Here is a 17,813-nt window from a genome sequence, read left to right on the forward strand (position 1 = left end):
GATGGGCTGTCCAGCTATGTGAGAACGTAGACAACTTGATAGGGTTAGGGGCCTTGGATAATTTTTTAATGAAGTTTAAAACAAGGGAAAGGGGAAGAGCAATGGTTAAGAGACTTAGTAGGGGTCAGCAAAAGGGGTTAAAAACTTAAAATCTGAGTTATTCGATAGTTTTTACAGGGTGGCTGGTGTTGGGAGTTTTGTTGTCTGGCGAGTTGTCTTTGGGTCGTAAGGTGTTGCAGGAAGTTTTGGCGGTTATGTAATACAAGCCTGCCTCACTAAAGCGGCCACTACGACACAGGTAGTGTCGTGCTGCACCTTTTCGCCGGTTCGTCTCTGTAGAAGATTAACAGGATATTCAGGATGCGTACACTTTTCACAGTTTGTTTATATAACAGCTGGCAGCATTTACCTTCTTCGTGCTTGTGCAGAAGAAACCTGCACTTCTTCTTTACAGCACTTGGATTTGTACTCATCCCACGTGACATCTTGACCGCATTCCAAGCACAATGTAGAGGCGCCTACTGGGAAGGCGGCTTCTTGGAACGTCGCGAGCCGCCTCTTATTCGGTGAGGTCGGAAAAACAAGGCGGTGCAGCCAGTGACTGGGGTTTTCCCAGCCGTGTTTATAAAGACAGCATCTGTTCTTTGATGACTGAACTGTGCAGTTTTAGGACAAAGCATCATTTGTGGTACTCATATTTTCTGCTAGTTCTTCAACACTTTTGGAAAGATTCATCCATCCGACGGCACTTCAGAGATCCTATCTCCGTACTACAGCATAGCGCCGCAGAGTGTTCTATCGGTAACTGCAAAGCACAAAGACTAAACTGTGCCTTGTGCATCTGCCCGCAGGCTTGAGAAGGAACCGAGAACTCAAAGAAGTTATAATGACAAAGAATCAGTAGGGGCGCCAGAGAGCCCGGCTCTGCACACGGAGGAATCGGAGGCTTACTTTACAGGGCTCCTAACATTCCGAGACTCACAAGTTTCACGGCCAAGCGCCCCTTAAATCCCCGCACTGAAAAAGACATAAGTTCGCGGAACAGGAAGCGGTGAAGCGTGCTCTCCTACAACTTGCTAAGGTAAATTTACTGCCCGTTGTGTGTCTCCACTTGGGATGAAAGCGCTTTCTTGTTGATCGAGGCTAGTGTGTCTCTGGCTGTTTTCTTTGAAACACAGTTGCGTGAGCTGGTACGTAGCAGAGTATGGAACGGGGGACTTTGATGCGATTGTCCACTTCTCCTGGATCTAAATTCCGGGTACCGGGGAAATCCACTTTATCACAGTTGAGCGCTTACCGGGAGCGCTGTAAATAAATCAGTTGCAGTAACTGCAGCGTCGCCCTGAAAATATTGATTTGATCCATTCTGCCTAATATTTTTTACTGCGTGACAGACTCACTGTTTACATGCTGAGTCGTTTCTTGGCCCACGGTCCGAACCCGTACATCGAAAGGCTTCGGTCCGGGTCCTTAATGCAGCGCGTGTTCTGTAACTTCACTGTACGTTTTCTCCTTCCCTTCACCCAAGAGGTGCTGCACTGATTAATGTCGGAAAATGGGATTGCACCTTGTCTGGTTCCACGAGAAAGTACCACGGGCTTTCACAAAAAAACATAATATGCAGCTTTTGCAAATAAAGCATTACACGAGATGATGGGTCTTTAATAGTGTTGTAAATAGCGCTAAATTGTGTCACCCTTCATGCTGCAATTAACGTTTTATCGAATAAATTGTAAATTTGTTATTTTCGGATATTAGCAGGGTTTCTGCAGCGATGCAGGTGTAACTGCAAGGGCTCAAACAGCAGTGCTACATAAATGCTGTAAAAAAACAAACAAAAAAAACAGATTAAGTATTATAAAGTTATTTATGCACGATAACGATGGTTGCACAGATTTACAGCATTACCAATCACAATTTAGATGTATTTTTTTTTTATAAACATAATTGGAACACACTGGGGCTTGTCTGGCGTCAAGTGGGCACAGTTAGGTCTCACGCTTTAAATCTGCTGTGATCTGAAGAGCGTGAGTCCGAATCATTGCGCAATCTGACCTCCATCCTTTAGAGCTAGGTAAATTGAGTACCATTGAGTGATTTTTTAGTCACGTGTCTATCCCATTTCTTAAAAATGGCGGCGATGAATGGTAACTGTAAAGTATGTTATTATGATCAGCGTTTCTTCCGGCTGAAGGTGTCTTGTGCACGAAAAGCTTATTTTTAATATCGTTTGTCATTTCATTATCATTTGTCATTGCCTTAAGAGAATCTATACTTAAAAGGGAAATCTGCACTCTATTTTTGGAGTAAAGAGTTATCTTCTGAGATTTGCGGGTAGCTCTGCTGTCTGAAGTCTGTGAATGTAATATGTTTGTAACCTCGTGCGTACAATTTTCGTATGATTCCTTTAGTATGTAAGATTTTAGTACACTGTCATAGGTTTTTTTCTGAAACATGCATCTGTAAATTCAGTGAAATCCGATGGATCGCCTTACTGTGATATGCCTGTGTCTCTCAAATCTCTGTAGCATCGTGCGCAGCAGCCACCTTGCCATAAACCCGTGTTTGTATAATCTGTGTGACCTGGGGAAAGATTTGCTGTCAGACGCATAATCTTCTAAAAACCTTGTAAACTGGAGTTGTAGGATAGTTCTTCTGTTAGCTACTAAAGCCTGTAAAATCGTTGTACTTTAGTATATAGTTCTGTTGTCACAGACCTGACCAGAGGGATAGCCCTGCTGTCAGAAGACTGAAGCTCGAAGATGTTTGGCTTCCCAAGGCCTTTGCCTGGAGGTGCTGGGAATGCGGCTGTCCGGGGCGCGCACACCGTGCCTTCCTAAGAGGGAGCCCCCCTTTGTACTGCATTGGGCACACTCATCTGTTGTCCACTCGTGGGTGGAGGGGGGGGGGGATGTGGAACCCAATGTCCGGCGCTCCCCCGTGTCAATTCCAGCGCCTTGCTTTGAGGGGACAGGTTTTTACACCTGCCCCTTACAAGTGCTGCCCTCTTTGTCCCTGGCTAGTCATGCTGTACACCTGCGTTGCTGACGCGCTGCCCCCCTCTTTTTTTAGCATCGTCATTCAGCGCAGCTGAATCTCTTCCCACTGCCTCCAGTGACAAGGGTCACGACCAAGTGAGCAGCTGCCGTGTTGCAGAGTGTGGTGGGCGACATCAGCCCCTCAAGGAAAAGAAGGTGCGCCCAGGGGCTGAGTGATCCCAGGTTGGGTACACCAGCTTGGCAGAATTTGGGGACAACGTGTGAGGGGTTCAATCCTGATAGGACAAGACTGCTAAACTTCAAAGCTTGTTATATAGAAGGTGTTAGACCTGGCATAGTTTTGCATGTTTCCCCTGTCTTTTTGCCTTCTGACATCCTGTTTTTGATGGCATTCTGGACTCTGTTTTTGCTAGTTTATTGTCTCTGTGCACTTTACCACTGCCAATCAGAGCATATCAGCAAAATGCATAAATTACGTTATCTTGAAAGTGCTGGGTTTTTGCATTCTAGTCGCCCATAGAGCGCACACTGCCCTGATGTTGACAGGCCTTATGAAGCTGGGCCAGTGCGATTCTTATTATTATTGACGCTATATTTGGCCTTGACTAGTTCAGGTGCGCAGGGTGAAGGTCTATGCAATAAAAGCATCCATCATATAAATATTGTACAAATGTGTGACATTGGAGGGGATGGTTTTTTCTAGAGGGTTGATTGCTCAGAAAAAATGATCGGTGATTAGTGTATCCTGCATTGTGTTATTATGATGTTGGGCTACTAATTAAAATGATGTACAAAATGTGCATATCTTTATTTTATTAGGGTGCATGGTGTGGGTGATTTCATCCCGCACAATCGAGCATTCCCACAAAAGGGTAAATACTGCTATGCACAAGTTCACAGCAAAGAGGGCTTTGGTTTCATAAGGCATGGCCTAATTGACGCAAGCTGCGCAGGGTACTTTGATAAGGGTGGGGTACACTTGTCAGAGGTTAATATGAGCTTGCTCCTCTTGGACCTGCAGGAGGCCCTGGAAACTGCCAGTTACAGGTGATTAGGATGCCTGCCATGGTGCGGGGAGTCCCGAATGTGACTGTGGCCACATCCGAGGCGATGACAGAGTTACAGGGCTATCTGGAGGCAGTTGGTACAGAAGGGGACCACCTCAGGAAGCACAATAGGTGAGCTCCATGACTAACCCCAAGATTCTTTACGGCAGGACACTAGATGCACGTGACGTTGCACTGTTAGTCCCTTGGGCGGTTGCAAGCCTGAGCAGCAAGAGGCTTGCCTTGGTGATGCTCAGCCCTTAAAAAGGCATGAGTTCTAGTCCTAGACTGGGCTGTCCACGGTCTTAAAGGGATTAAAACTCTTTAATCAAAAGAACTGTACCACCGAATGGGTGGTCTCATGGTGCCAGTTGGGCTCAACAGACGGGTGGGAAGCTTAGGTTACTCATCGCTGCCTGAGCTTGGATTGCCCGTAAGTGCATCCACCACGTTGGCATATTTCAATTCTGAAATAAACCTGCAGCAATTTGTTTTCCACCAAACGCTTTGTTGTCTGAATTATTTCATTACTTATTGGTTAAGTAGTCGTTGTACAATGTTGTTGGGGAAGGGTTGCCGATATCTGCACTATCATGGCTACCTGAATCCTGCATATTCAAAAGATCTCTGATCTTAACTAACAACTCTGCTACAAAAGGCACAAGCCTGTCAGATCTGTCTAAAGTAATGGGTAGTTTTCCTCTTTGAGATTCTAGCCTGTAAAATCTGTTACCTGTTGGATACTTTGCTTCACAAAGACCTCTGAGGTCAGAGGATCCAAGGACTTGAGCACAGCCCATAGGCCTGAGCCTAACTGATCTCTGCACCCGATGGATTGCTGCTAGAGCCTATAAGAGGCTGGGTTAATTTGTGATTTCTGCTAGAGCAGTGGTTCCCCACCTGTGGTCCGTGGACCCACGGGGGTCCGTGATACTTCCTTTGGGGTCAGCGACTGCTTAGAAAATTAAAAAAGAATAACAGATTAATAAAGGATATAAATAAAGTGGCTAAATGTACAATTACATTTTTTTAACCTTACTGTAAATGCCAAGGAATTTGAAATTGGAGGCTAAAAAATAAATTAGTATCTTCAAACATTTGTGGGAGCAGTGCAGGTGATTTAAACAGAATATAGTATGGACGATGTGTGGCTTCAATTCAATTTAGAAAAGCTCCAATCTCCCTAATAAAATTATTTATTTAATTTAATTTAATTTAGATTTGTTTGCAAAGTAAATAAAATGTGTTATATGTGTTTGATTAATGCTTGATTCAGATTTTTTGTGTATTGTTTTGCATTTCAAATCATGAACAATGTTTATGCCAGTATTCGCGGCTTCCAGTACTGATGCGAAGGGGGTATCTCCAGATTCCAGTAATGGTTCAGTGAGGGTCCCTGTGTTCCTGTAATGATATAGATCAAAATACGTCCCCCAAGAATAAGTGCGATCTGGCCGATCCTTCCTGGAGCCATTTTACACATAGGGACCTGTGGACGCAATGGGCATGTGCTCCCACTTTTTGATCCCCAGGGCACCATGGGGTATTACAGACGAGACCTCAGACATCTGTAATACTGATAGCACTGGCACACATGTAGGTCAGCACTATCTTCAGAGGGTGTTCCTTTGTTTGCGTGTGGTGTGGCCCTATGCAAATGAGAGAATCACTGTGCCTCTACAGTACTTTATGGCGGAGGCACAGAGGCAAACATGTCCTAGGAGGGGCATTGGCAGTATGCCACAAAAATGTGGTGCACTGTTAGTGCGCACCTAAGGGCAGCCCTCTGAAGGGGGGTCACACAGACCCTCCAGACATTCCCCTGCAGGTGGCTGCAGTCCCTCACTGTACCCGCCTGCATGGGGATCACTCTCCCTTCTTTAAAGTGCAGGCAGGTTGCCGCCTACACAAAGAAACATGCAGCACCTTTGAAGCAGCTGCTCCGAATTTCAGTGACTGGGATGCCCCCAGGGTAGTGCAAGTTTGTGGCTGTCCCTGGGGCAGCTTATTCCAGATTCCAGTAATGGTTCAGTGAGGGTCCCTGTGTTCCTGTAATGATATAGTGGCGGTCCACAGAAGTCAAAAGGTTGGGAAACACTGTAGCATGTAAGAGGCCAGTTTCCTGCGTGATTTGCGGACCTGTGTTGACAACCATTTAACCTGAGAAGGTAGCATTGGTGTCTAAAAATAATATTTTCACCTTTTGTGAACCTGTGCGATTGTTTTGTTCTCTAAAGATGAAGCTCCAGCTAAGTTTAATACTAGGTGTCCCTCTAACTTAGAGTACAGGAACATAGGCTACGGAAATAGTGCAGCGCCGGGCTTTATAATCATAGCTACTTTGTGCACGTTACGTATATATAAATATTGCAGTACATATCAAAGTAAAACACCAACGTTGCGTGCTCTAAGGGTAAAAATTGCGGGTTGTGCGATGATTGTCAAAATACGGAAAGATAAAATAATAAAGGTTTCTGCTATATGTAGCAAAGGGTATTGAAAGATCCCCGCAGAAGTGTTTGAAAATAAATAACACAATAAGTTAGATAATAATAACATTCAATATTTAAAAAATCCATGAGACAATTTAGTTTGAACTGTTTTCGGTATACATTTTAGTATGTCCCATGCATTTGTGTCTTCATAAGTGGTTTCCATTTCTATTGACTTTGTATCTTTTTTTATGGATCAGTAGTCTAATGCACCTACCAAGAAAGTTGTGTAAACTATAGGTCACCGGTTCTAATTTCGATGAGGACCACACAGTCTTTCATACCTCCAGCTCCGATAAAAGAAACATTGTTGAGTTTCAGAGTAGCACCTCATATTTTAAAGGGCCAGGAAGCAATGTATTTTGTGTGGTGTGCATCATTGAAAGGTTTAGGAGCTCTCTTGCAACATAGAAGTGTTCAGGTGTTTTGTCCGTTTTTTTTAAAAAGCTGTCTCAGTGGGTGACAGTGCATGGTGCAGAGATTTGTGCGTAAAATGCCAGTGGAAGGTTGAAATCCAGGCAGGAACTGCGCAGCCTCCTGCCCTTTGACGGTGGATGAAAGGACTCCTGTTGCGTATGGTGACGCTGCTGTAGAATACTGAAAACGCAAGCAGCAATTTAGTAGAATTTATAAAAGCCAATCAGCATGATTTTATTTACACGTGAGGTGACTAGTTTGCGTCCAGGCAGGGACGACTCATCCTTTCATGTTTCTGAAATGAATATAATTCAGGTGAATAATACGCCCCCTAGCATTCCATGTCCGCCTGCCTGCTGGGGCTGGTAAGAAGTGAAAGGTTGTGTGTGCCTCACTTGACTCTCTTTCCCGTGAGTGTTAAAATGATACCACTGATATGGTTAATATTAAAATGGAGATTGTACCAAATTATTTGAAGGAGGACGTCTTTCCTCTGAGCACCCCTGAGATCCTTAATACCGAGTGGGAAGATTTGAAAAAAGACCATTCCATCTGTGAGGCATAGCTGGTATAGTCTTGTGAGGAGTGATTTTTGTGTCATCCCACCCACCCTTTTTACTCAACCCCATAGTAGTCTGTCTGAATTACAAAATCAAACAAAACAAACAAAAGCCTCCCCAGCGTAACTCCAACTCCCGACCTCCCTTCTCAATAAGCCCTCATTTACCTTGCGTTTAGAGCAACGGTGCATCCGCTCTGGACACCTTATAATCTTGACAGCTGGGTTCTTAATGCAATCACTAGCTCAGTTGTCGACTTTTTTGTGCCGTGACAACACCAGGAGTCAGATTTGTTTAAACATTCAGAGAGATAAGGAAGGCCTAAGTTGTGAGATGTCAGTCTTCGATTTTTTGTTATCATTAAAGTCAGCCCTGACCATGCCACAAATCATTCAACTGATTTTGCTCCTTTGAGATAAGTTCTGGAAAGAGTCCACTTTATTATAGAACAGTAGGCTGATCAAAATACGTCCCCCAAGAATACGTGCGATCTGGCCGATCCTTCCTGGAGCCATGTTACACATAGGGACCTGTGGACGCAATGGGCATGTGCCCCCACTTTTTGATCCCCAGGGCACCATGGGGTATTACAGACGATACCTCAGACATCTGTAATACTGATAGCACTGGCACACATGTAGGTCAGCACTATCTTCAGAGGGTGTTCCTTTGTTTGCGTGTGGTGTGGCCCTATGCAAATGAGAGAATCACTTTGCCTCTACAGTACTTTATGGCGGAGGCACAGAGGCAAACATGTCCTAGGAGGGGCATTGGCAGTATGCCACAAAAATGTGGTGCACTGTTAGTGCGCACCTAAGGGCAGCCCTCTGAAGGGGGGTCACACAGACCCTCCAGACATTCCCCTGCAGGTGGCTGCAGTCCCTCACTGTACCCGCCTGCATGGGGATCACTCACCCTTCTTTAAAGTGCAGGCAGGTTGCCGCCTACACAAAGAAACATGCAGCACCTTTGAAGCAGCTGCTCCGTATTTCAGTGACTGGGATGCCCCCAGGGTAGTGCAAGTTTGTGGCTGTCCCTGGGGCAGCTTATTCATCACAATACCGTTCGCGTTCCTTACTGCACTAGGCGCACCTTTCGAAGGGGAGGCCATGGCACAAACAAGAACATATGTAATACTGTCCCATATTGCCTGTTCTCCTTTACCAATGTGGCAACCGTAAATGTGTCACTGTGTCAGATGAGAAGAAAAGCCCAAAATACTAGAGCACATATAACCCTAGATTCTATGTCAGGACCGGAGGCTCCGATTATGCTTTCTCTTTCTTTACTGACTTAAAACAGCAGCCAATCAAATACAAGTAAAGGAAAAAACTACACATCCCATGATGCCATAACATCCTATAACATGGTCCAATCACTATCCATGTCTTCTGTAATAAGTCCTTTGACCCTTGACGTCACTTCCTCTTTCTTTGCTGCTTCGCAGCAGATAAGTACACAATTTATTTCTCTCCGAGATTTTCGGTTATATGTATTGATTTTTGTACTGTAATTGCAATTATTTGAGCGTCGCGATTCAGCGCGCTTTTGTTTATGTTACTATAAGCGATCGTACTCACTCGCATTTTCTGGCATTTGCAGAAAAAATGTTAATGCACGCTTTTTAGTGGAGTGGGAGCGGGAGCGGAGCTGCTTTCGCAGTCTCCTTTCCATTTCTGCTGGCGCGCGCGCATCCACGAGCCGATCTCACTTTCACTTTTGAATTGAGATCGGCTTCGTGAATTTGCGGCGCGAGGGCACCGTAGACCCCCAAAAACACCTCTATCTTGCTCCCTGACGCCCAGCAGTCTCTGAACTGACTGGGTTGTAAAATTAAACTAGGCTGCAGCCTAGAGTACCTTCAGGCAGCTCCCTCCACATTCTATTTAAGGGCTTTTCAATCCTAGCCTGAATTTTGGCGTTTTTGTACTCCCCCATTTACAACTCCTAACCTTCAAGTTAATTCTGCTCGCTAAAGGTATTTTGCAATAAATACGCTCCCATCATGGCTCAATGGGAGGACCAGGATACAGAATATTATACTGAGGAGTTGGGCAACAAACTAGAGGTAGATCTAGTGGAAGCCCTTGATACCAGGGTCCAACAGTCGGTAAACAACACCCTGGTCAGAGCGTTGGGCCCCTTTTCGGGACAACTATTTGACTACGCCCGTTCTCAGGGTTGGATGCAAGGGCAACAGCAACAACAAACCCTAACTGAACCTTAGAAGGTTAAAGACAAATCTAAAAATCTAGAATCTGGAGCCGGGATTAGTGATGTTCATGCAGACGCATTTGATAAACTACGCAAAAAACGTAGTGGGGAGCATAACTATAGCTCCAAGAAGGATGCCTCCTTCTCTCCTTCCTCCTCGGATAAGGACTCCTCTTCTGATGATTCCGATGACTCGGTTTCCCCGATTCCTAGCAAGAAAGCTAAAAAACTCCTCCTCCTTCCCAGGTCCTAGACTTCGACCCCACTGAAATAATACACCCCAGAGCTTCCAATTGGGTGCCACCACCCGAGGTGGCTCAATATGTCCAAACTAATTTAAGAAAGAGCTTCGATAAAAAAGTCAGATCGCGATTGAAAGCTGAATGCCCCAGACCTGACCTAGAAGGCAAGGTATCCGACACTCCAGAGATAGGCCCTACCATGGTCACTTTTATGAAAAAATTTGCAAAGGATCCCAAGAAAGGCCTGGATCGATCCTGGCGTAGTTGCCAAGACAAATTACTGGATTGGTCCTCTGACAAAAATACTCGAGATGGCTTATGTGGCCAAGGAATCAGGCTCCCCAGTGGACACGGACGTCCTTATCAGTTGGGCACAAAGATCCATATGTCTTTTAGGTAATTCAGATTGCGCCATTTCTGCAGAACGCAGAAAGTCAGTACTAATGCGCATAGACCCAAAATTGTCTGACCTGGCATCCTCAGAAGAGGGCCCTTCGGCAGAAGGTCTTCTCTTCGGATCATCCTTTATTAAAGACCTGGCCAAGTTCTGCTCTACCTTCTCTTCCCTGGACAAAGCCCAAATGTCCTTCAAGATGGTGTTTAAAAGAGGCCTTTTTGTCAGGGCCGGTCGTTATGGAGGACGTATGCCCGGCCGCGGCTCCTACACTAGTCCCCAAAACTATTATCCGAGAGGCAGAGGTGGTTGGCATGGGGATCAAGACTCCACCTTCTACCCCACCCGTCCCAGAGGAGGTCATCCTCGGTTCCGCAGGGGCCACCGCAGAGGACAGCAAGGAGCCATACAGGACTCAAGCTTCACAGGTGAGAATTATTCATTACTCTCAGGTAAAACTTGGGGGCAGAGTAGCCTTATGCTTGGATCATTGGAAACGGATCTCTGGAGATCCATGGGTTCTTCAAACGGTCAAAGGGTTTCGACTAGAGTTTATCAGTACCCCCTCTCAACTCTCCCCTCCAACACAGATGTGTTTTTCCCTAGCAAATCAAAATTTTATAGACAAAGAAGTGCAGGCTCTTATAGACAAGGGAGCAGTCCAGTTTACTTCCCCTCATCCTTACGGTTTCCTCAGTCCTATTTTCGTTGTAGACAAGCGAGGAGGAGGTCACCGTTTGGTCTTGAACCTCAAAGAATTCAATCAGTGGATCCTCTACAGACATTTCAAGATGGAGGGCATCCACATGCTAAGAGATATTCTCCTAGAAGGAGATTGGATGATAAGACTGGACTTAAAAGATGCCTATCTGTCGATTCCAATTTTTCCTCCTCACAGGAGGTTCCTACAATTCCTATGGAAGGGACATTATTTAGAGTTTCGTGCCCTTCCATTCGGTCTGTCGTCAGCCCCTTGGTGCTTCACGAAACTCCTGAGGCCGGTGATGAAATGGCTCCGAGCCAGGGGAGTCAGATTAATTATATATCTGGACGACATTCTACTGATGGCACAATCCCCTTAAGTCCTTCTAGTCCACTTAAATTGGACCATCAGTCTTCTGCAAGATTTAGGTTTCCTTATCAATGCGCAGAAGTCACTGTTGAAACCTTCTCAGGTGATAGAGTTCCTGGGTTTCCAGATAAATTCTATTCTATGTCTTCTTCTTCCCTCTCAAAAGATTCGCAACCTCAAGAGGGAATTGAGATCGCTGCTTTCCAGTCGCACGGTCTCCTTGAGGAAGATAGCCAGAATAGTGGGCTTGTTAGCTTCATCTATTCAGGCGATCTTCCCTGCACCCCTACATTATCGAGCATTACAGAGGCTCAAGATCAGACATCTACAACAAGGCCTGAGTTATTCGGAACTGATCCCATTGACTGCCGAAGTGAAATCGGAGATTCAATGGTGGCTTCATCATATGAAGGCTTGGAATGGCAGAGCGATTTTCGGCTCTCACCCAGAAGTGGTAATAGAATCCGATGCCAGCAGATGGGGCTGAGGGGCTCGGTGCAACTCCCTTGTGACGGGGGCAGATGGTCGGAATGGGAACAATCCCTTCACATCAATTGCCTGGAACTTCTAGCGGGATCTTTTGCCATAAAGAGTCTCTCCCCGCCGAAGACAGATTGTTGCATACTCCTACGCATGGACAATGTGTCAGCAGTGAGGTATGTCAACAAATTAGGGGGAACGAAGTCTCAGATTCTGGCAGAGATTGCCAAGGATTTTTGGCGTTATTGCCTAACTCAGCGTCTAGTAGTCATAGCAGAATACCTCCCTGGGGATCAGAACATAGTAGCAGATTGGAATTCCAGATACCTGTTGGATTCCAGCAACTGGAAATTGGACCCTCTGATTTTTTCTCAGATAATCAGAGAATGGGGCAGTTGCGAGGTGGATCTTTTTGCATCACGTCTCAATTGTCAAATTCCAAAATTCTACAGTTGGCGTCCAGACCCTTGTGCGATAAAGACAGATGCTTTTCTTCTGGATTGGTCCCAGTTTCGGGGGTATGCATTCCCTCCATTTCTGATGATTGCCAGGGTCTTATCTCAGGTGCGGAGACTGAAGACAGAAATCATTCTGGTGACCCCCTTTTGGAGAGCACAGCCTTGGTTCCCCATAGCTCTTCATTTAGCTTGTGCCTCTCCTCTTCTAATTCCTCCTCGTCAGAATCTTCTGTTGAGTCCGGAGGGCCATCAACATCCACTGATCTTGTTAGGGAAGTTGACTCTACTAGCCTGGTTAGTCTCAGGTCTAGATGGAGTACCCCAGATGTTTCGAAGCAAGCGGCGGACTTCATTAAGCAGGCATGGGCCGGTAGCACCCATAAGAGATATGACTCAGCCTGGCGCAGATGGTCTAGTTGGTGTGATGGAAGGGGCGCCAATCCGTTGGAAGCGCATCTTGGCCTGATTGTTATTTTCCTAGCAGAACTAGCTAGTTCTGGTCTGGCGTATCGGACGGTGAATAACTTTAGATCAGCTATTTCAGCTCGACATTCTCTTATAGAAGGTAAACCTATTGGAGAGCATCCGTTAATTTGCAAGCTTTTGAGAGGTATTCGTCTCTCTAAACCCCCAAAACCTAAATATTCTGTTTTATGGGATGTTAACATTGTTTTAAAATTCTTAGATTCTTGGCCTGCTAACAGGTATTTGTCCCGTAAACAGATTTCGGCGAAGCTGACCATGCTCTTATGCCTTATTTCTTGCAAAAGAGTTTCAGACGTCAGAGCTCTGGATTTAGCTGGTAGAACTTTTTCTCCAGAGGGTGTCACTTTTACCGTGACAAGAAGGACTAAAACAAATTACAGGTCGGTATCATATCCAATATACACTGAAAATTCAAAGCTATGTGTAGTTCAATGTTTAAACGATTACGAGACAGTCACGGCAGAATTTAGACAAGATGTTAAGGGTCAATTATTAATTGCGTTACAAAAACCTTTTAAACCAGTTACCTCAGCCACTTTGGCTAGATGGATGAGATGGTTGATGAGTGAAGCAGGTATCGATACTTCTGTATTTGGAGCCCATTCGGCTAGAGGAGCTATGGCTTCAAAATCTTTTGCCTTGGGTTCACGTTTGGAAGACATTATGAAGGCAGCAGATTGGTCTTCAGAAAATACTTTTCGCAAATTTTATCATAAACCTGTATTGGATGTAGCTACTGTGGTAATAGAACAGCTTTAAACTAGCATAATCGGAGCCTCCGGTCCTGACATAGAATAAAAGATATTCTAGCTATCGCGTCAAGAATTTTCAATTCTATTAAGGACACAGAGGCGAGGATTATCCCACCCTTTGTATTAAAAAACACAATGAATATGGAATATCAATTATATGAACATATGGTTTATTGTTGTTATCCCTTCCTTTTAGTATCATGTACAGAAACATGAAGTTTATTTAAGACGTTCTCAATTATGTTGAGATATTACCTGCCTGTTTGTTGTTTCAGGTTCTGAGCAGAAGAATTCCTGAAATTCTTATCGTTATGGACAAAATTTTGATTGTAACGTTTTACCTCCGTTGAGGCTCCAGGGTTGAGTTTCCAGGAGAAGGAGATCCAAGAAGAGAAGATGTTCATATCTCCAGACTTCGGGATGGCGTAAGAAGTTTTGTTTCAAGTTGATCTTATCTGGTCTGTCCAAAGAAAGAGGAAGTGACGTCAAGGGTCAAAGGACTTATTACAGAGGACATGGATAGTGATTGGACCATGTGATAGGATGTTATGGCATCATGGGATGTGTAGTTTTTTCCTTTACTTGTATTTGATTGGCTGCTGTTTTAAGTCAGTAAAGAAAGAGAAAGCATAATCCTTCCCTCCGTGTCCTTAATAAAATTGAAAATTCTTGACGCAATAGCTAGAAATTTTTTTATTGTCCTTAACGCAATTGATTATCCATGTACTACAAAACACTTTAACTTTCAACAGGAATGCCAGTGGACATATAACATTAGTAGCATCAGTGGGGCTGGCTCCGGAGACAGGTGGGCCCATCTGTAACTGTTCTGGCCCCTTGTTGTGCTCCACCACTTGGTGAAAAAAGCTGTCAAAAACGGACACTGTTCTCTCTCATCTCACGTTTTACTTGCTAAGGGTATTTGCTTTTTTCAGGATGTTATGTTTCTGTAGCTTGTTCATGCAACCTATCACTCATGTGTAGTGCGTTTTGTGAAATGAGTTGCCTCTATTCACCTGTGTGAGTTCAGGTTGAGCAGCTCATTTCCTTGGCACCTGCACAAACCACGCACGCAACCTCGGCATCATCCTGGACCCCTCCTTCTCAATGACACAGCAAATCAATGCACTAACCTCCTCCTGCTTCCACACCCTCCGCACTCTAAAAAAATCCTTCCAATGGATTCCCCCAGAGACCAGGAAGACAGTCACCCATTCTCTCATCAGCAGCAGACTAGACTACGGTAACGCCCTCTACGCCGGCACCACACTCAAACTCAAACGCAAACTCCAGAGAATCCAGAACACAGCCGCACGCCTCGTCCTTGGCCTCCCCCGCCACAAACGAATCTCACCACACCTCAAATCCCTTCCCTGGCTCCCCATAGACCAGAGAATCACATTCAAGATCCTCATCCACGCACACAAATCCCTCCACAACACTGGCCCGACCTACCTCAACGAAAGAGTGAACTTCCACACTCCCACCCGCAACCTCCGATGAGCTGACCTCGCACTAGCTACAGTCCCCCGCATCCAACGAACCACCACAGGAGGCAGGGCCTTCTCCTACCTCGCCCCCTCAACCTGGAACTCCCTCCCCACCAACCTCCACAAAACCAAAGACCTCCTACTCTTCAGAAAAAACCTCAAGACATGGCTGTTCGAGCAGTAACCCCCCTCCACACCCACCCACAAGCGCCTTGAGACCCTCACGGGTGAGTAGGGTGCTCCATAAATGTTTTGATTGATTGGCACAAGGAGCAAACCTGTAGCTCAGTGAGTAGCCTTGGCCTATTTGAGCATTGGTGGCACATTGATTAGAAGTGTGGCATATTTCAGTTGGCCTACTAGCATGCTAAAATACTCAGTATCATGCTGTTACCACTACCATGAAATATACATATGATTAGTAAAACCCTCAAATATTTGAGGAACATTCATATATAATTTGAACATGATGAGGCACATACTAATATAACGGCAGCACCTTGCAATATAATGGAATTGATTGTGATGGTATTTTCTTTTCTTCATTTAAAGCATCACTATCCAGTTTACATATTGTTTATAACGGGCCACAATTGAGAGCTGTGGACTTCAGGCAAAAAGTAGTGCAAATTTCTCATGATGCCCGTCAGTGGGACATAAAAATGATCAGAATGCATTTTCATCCAAAACCAGGTCTCTCTGCAGAGCGCACAGAGCAACAGTCAGGCGTGCCGGTTGTAGTTGTGGTTCTATATGAAAGTGTGTCATGGAGGTACACAGCTGTCAAAATGTTGGCAGGATGAAATTGAAAGAAAATGCAGTGCTTACACATGAATAGGTTCCTTGTGTGTGTGTGTGTGTGGTAAAGTGATGGAGATGCAAAGTAGTACCAGAAGGGAAAAGAGAAAGGAGTGTGCCGTACAGGAAAATGATGTGCATCTAGAAGGTTTCAGAAAGATATCAGGAGGAAAAGTACTTCAGAATCTAAATGCAGAAGAATGTGGTATGAAAAGATGAACTGGAGTCATTGAGACACTCCTTCCACAGATTTTGTGGGCCTTGACACATTGAGACATTACCCCTTCTACAGATATTAGTAATGTTTACTTCACAGTCTCCTTAACAAGTGTAAATATGCAGCACCATCAATTTTATCTGTGGTCCCTTGGCACCCCACTCCCCCAAAAACACTTTTAGAGATGCCACTCGATTACTTTAATTTAGCACACTGTTATCTTCTTTGTTGAATGCACCCTCATTGGATGCGCTCACCACAGAATATGGCCGTGGTGTGCATCGTTCCCAGTGCAATGTACAGTAGTGGAAGATGAACTGATGGTTTTTAAACCACTGGTCCATATTTCATCGCTGTCCTACCCCAGGCGAGTACAGTGAGTGACAGCACTCACCTCAAGGAAGGACCAACTGGAGGCTGTATCTTTGACCCCTGCATCCTCTTTCAAGAGGAACCATTGAGGAGTGTGGCAGCATACCGGCCCTAGGACTCTTTCTATATTATGGTTCTAGATAGATTGTTCATTCCAAGCACCGTTATTTCTTGACTCTAGCTCACTCATGTCTCTGAAAGTAGGTAGCAGCCCCCTTTCTAACTCTCAATGCCATCACATGCTTTATCCCTCTCTGAGAGCTCCTCATATTTACTGTTTGACTTTGTGCGGGGAAAATTAATGTTCACCTCCTGTATCATATGCCAGGAGAGCTATGCGTTGGAGGGGGTAGGATACCAATCAAGTACAGCTTGGCTTGGCACATCAATGTGCTCACATCACTTGCAGGCATAATTATTTTTTTACCTTATCATTCTTACATCTCTTTAGGGTCAGTGTGAGGTGCTTCCCAGGAAGCAGAGTTCTCATAAAGTTATGTTCACCAGTTGTAAAGAGTGTTGGACCAATTTGTTCTCCTCCAAATTTGAAGACAGAACATAATATGGTGTATCTCACTAGCAGCTTTGTGCTCATGCAATTTATGAGCAAAAAATATGAAGTAAAGCAACTGCTTAAAGAAACGCAAAAAGAATAGAACCGAATATCACCCCAGTGCTACCGTCTAAAAGAAACCACAATAGAACTGAAGCCAAAATGCCAAACATCTGGTTAGTAAAGAGCCATCTCATGAAGTGATATATATATATAGAATTACCAAATTAATGGAACACCCGTGTAAATACCGTCTAAAAAAGGTAAATGTAAATAAGGATGATACAATGATGTGGGTGCTAGCAAATATAAGCGATCATGCAAAATAGTATGGGATAATCCCCAAGAAAGTGCGAGAAAGAAAAATAAATTAATTGTTTTCAGTAATAGCACAACCCCCTCAGTGATAGAAAGCTTTATTATTATGACAAAGGAACAAAAACGGGTGACCCACACCAAGCTGATCTTAGAATCTCCCATGTAACCATTGACCCAGATCCAAATATCAAGAACTGATATAATACCTGTTCAAGTAATCCTAATATAAATATGTATGAGGTCTCTTTATCAGATTGGATTAACCTAGAAACACATCTGTAACAATAGAAAATGATTAAGAACACAGTTATGCTTATGAAGGTTTCTATAATTCCATGTGCTAGACAGCTCATAAGACTTATAGAAGCAAGTACACAATTGGCACAGTACAATAGAAGAATAACAAAAAAATCCAAATGTACTCATACATCCCTAGTGTATATATACACAAAG

General features: G+C 44.5%; 1 protein-coding gene across 6 annotated transcripts in view; it reads left to right on the forward strand.

Annotated features, from left to right (window-relative positions):
* Positions 1-511: 511 nt before the first annotated feature.
* The window catches only part of TLR2 (toll like receptor 2), a 321,825-nt gene continuing 304,523 nt past the window's right edge, over positions 512-17,813 (forward strand). For 5 of the 6 annotated variants that reach the window (XM_069242846.1, XM_069242872.1, XM_069242854.1 and 2 more), the window contains exon 1: positions 528-1,081. The gene's annotated coding sequence lies outside the window, so the exon portion shown is untranslated. Of the gene's footprint in view, positions 1,082-17,813 lie in introns of all 6 variants that reach the window. The other variant, XR_011205421.1, reaches the window with a different exon arrangement.

This window comes from Pleurodeles waltl, chromosome 1_2, assembly GCF_031143425.1.
Source record: "Pleurodeles waltl isolate 20211129_DDA chromosome 1_2, aPleWal1.hap1.20221129, whole genome shotgun sequence".
In the NCBI taxonomy this organism is placed as follows: Eukaryota; Metazoa; Chordata; class Amphibia; order Caudata; family Salamandridae; genus Pleurodeles; species Pleurodeles waltl.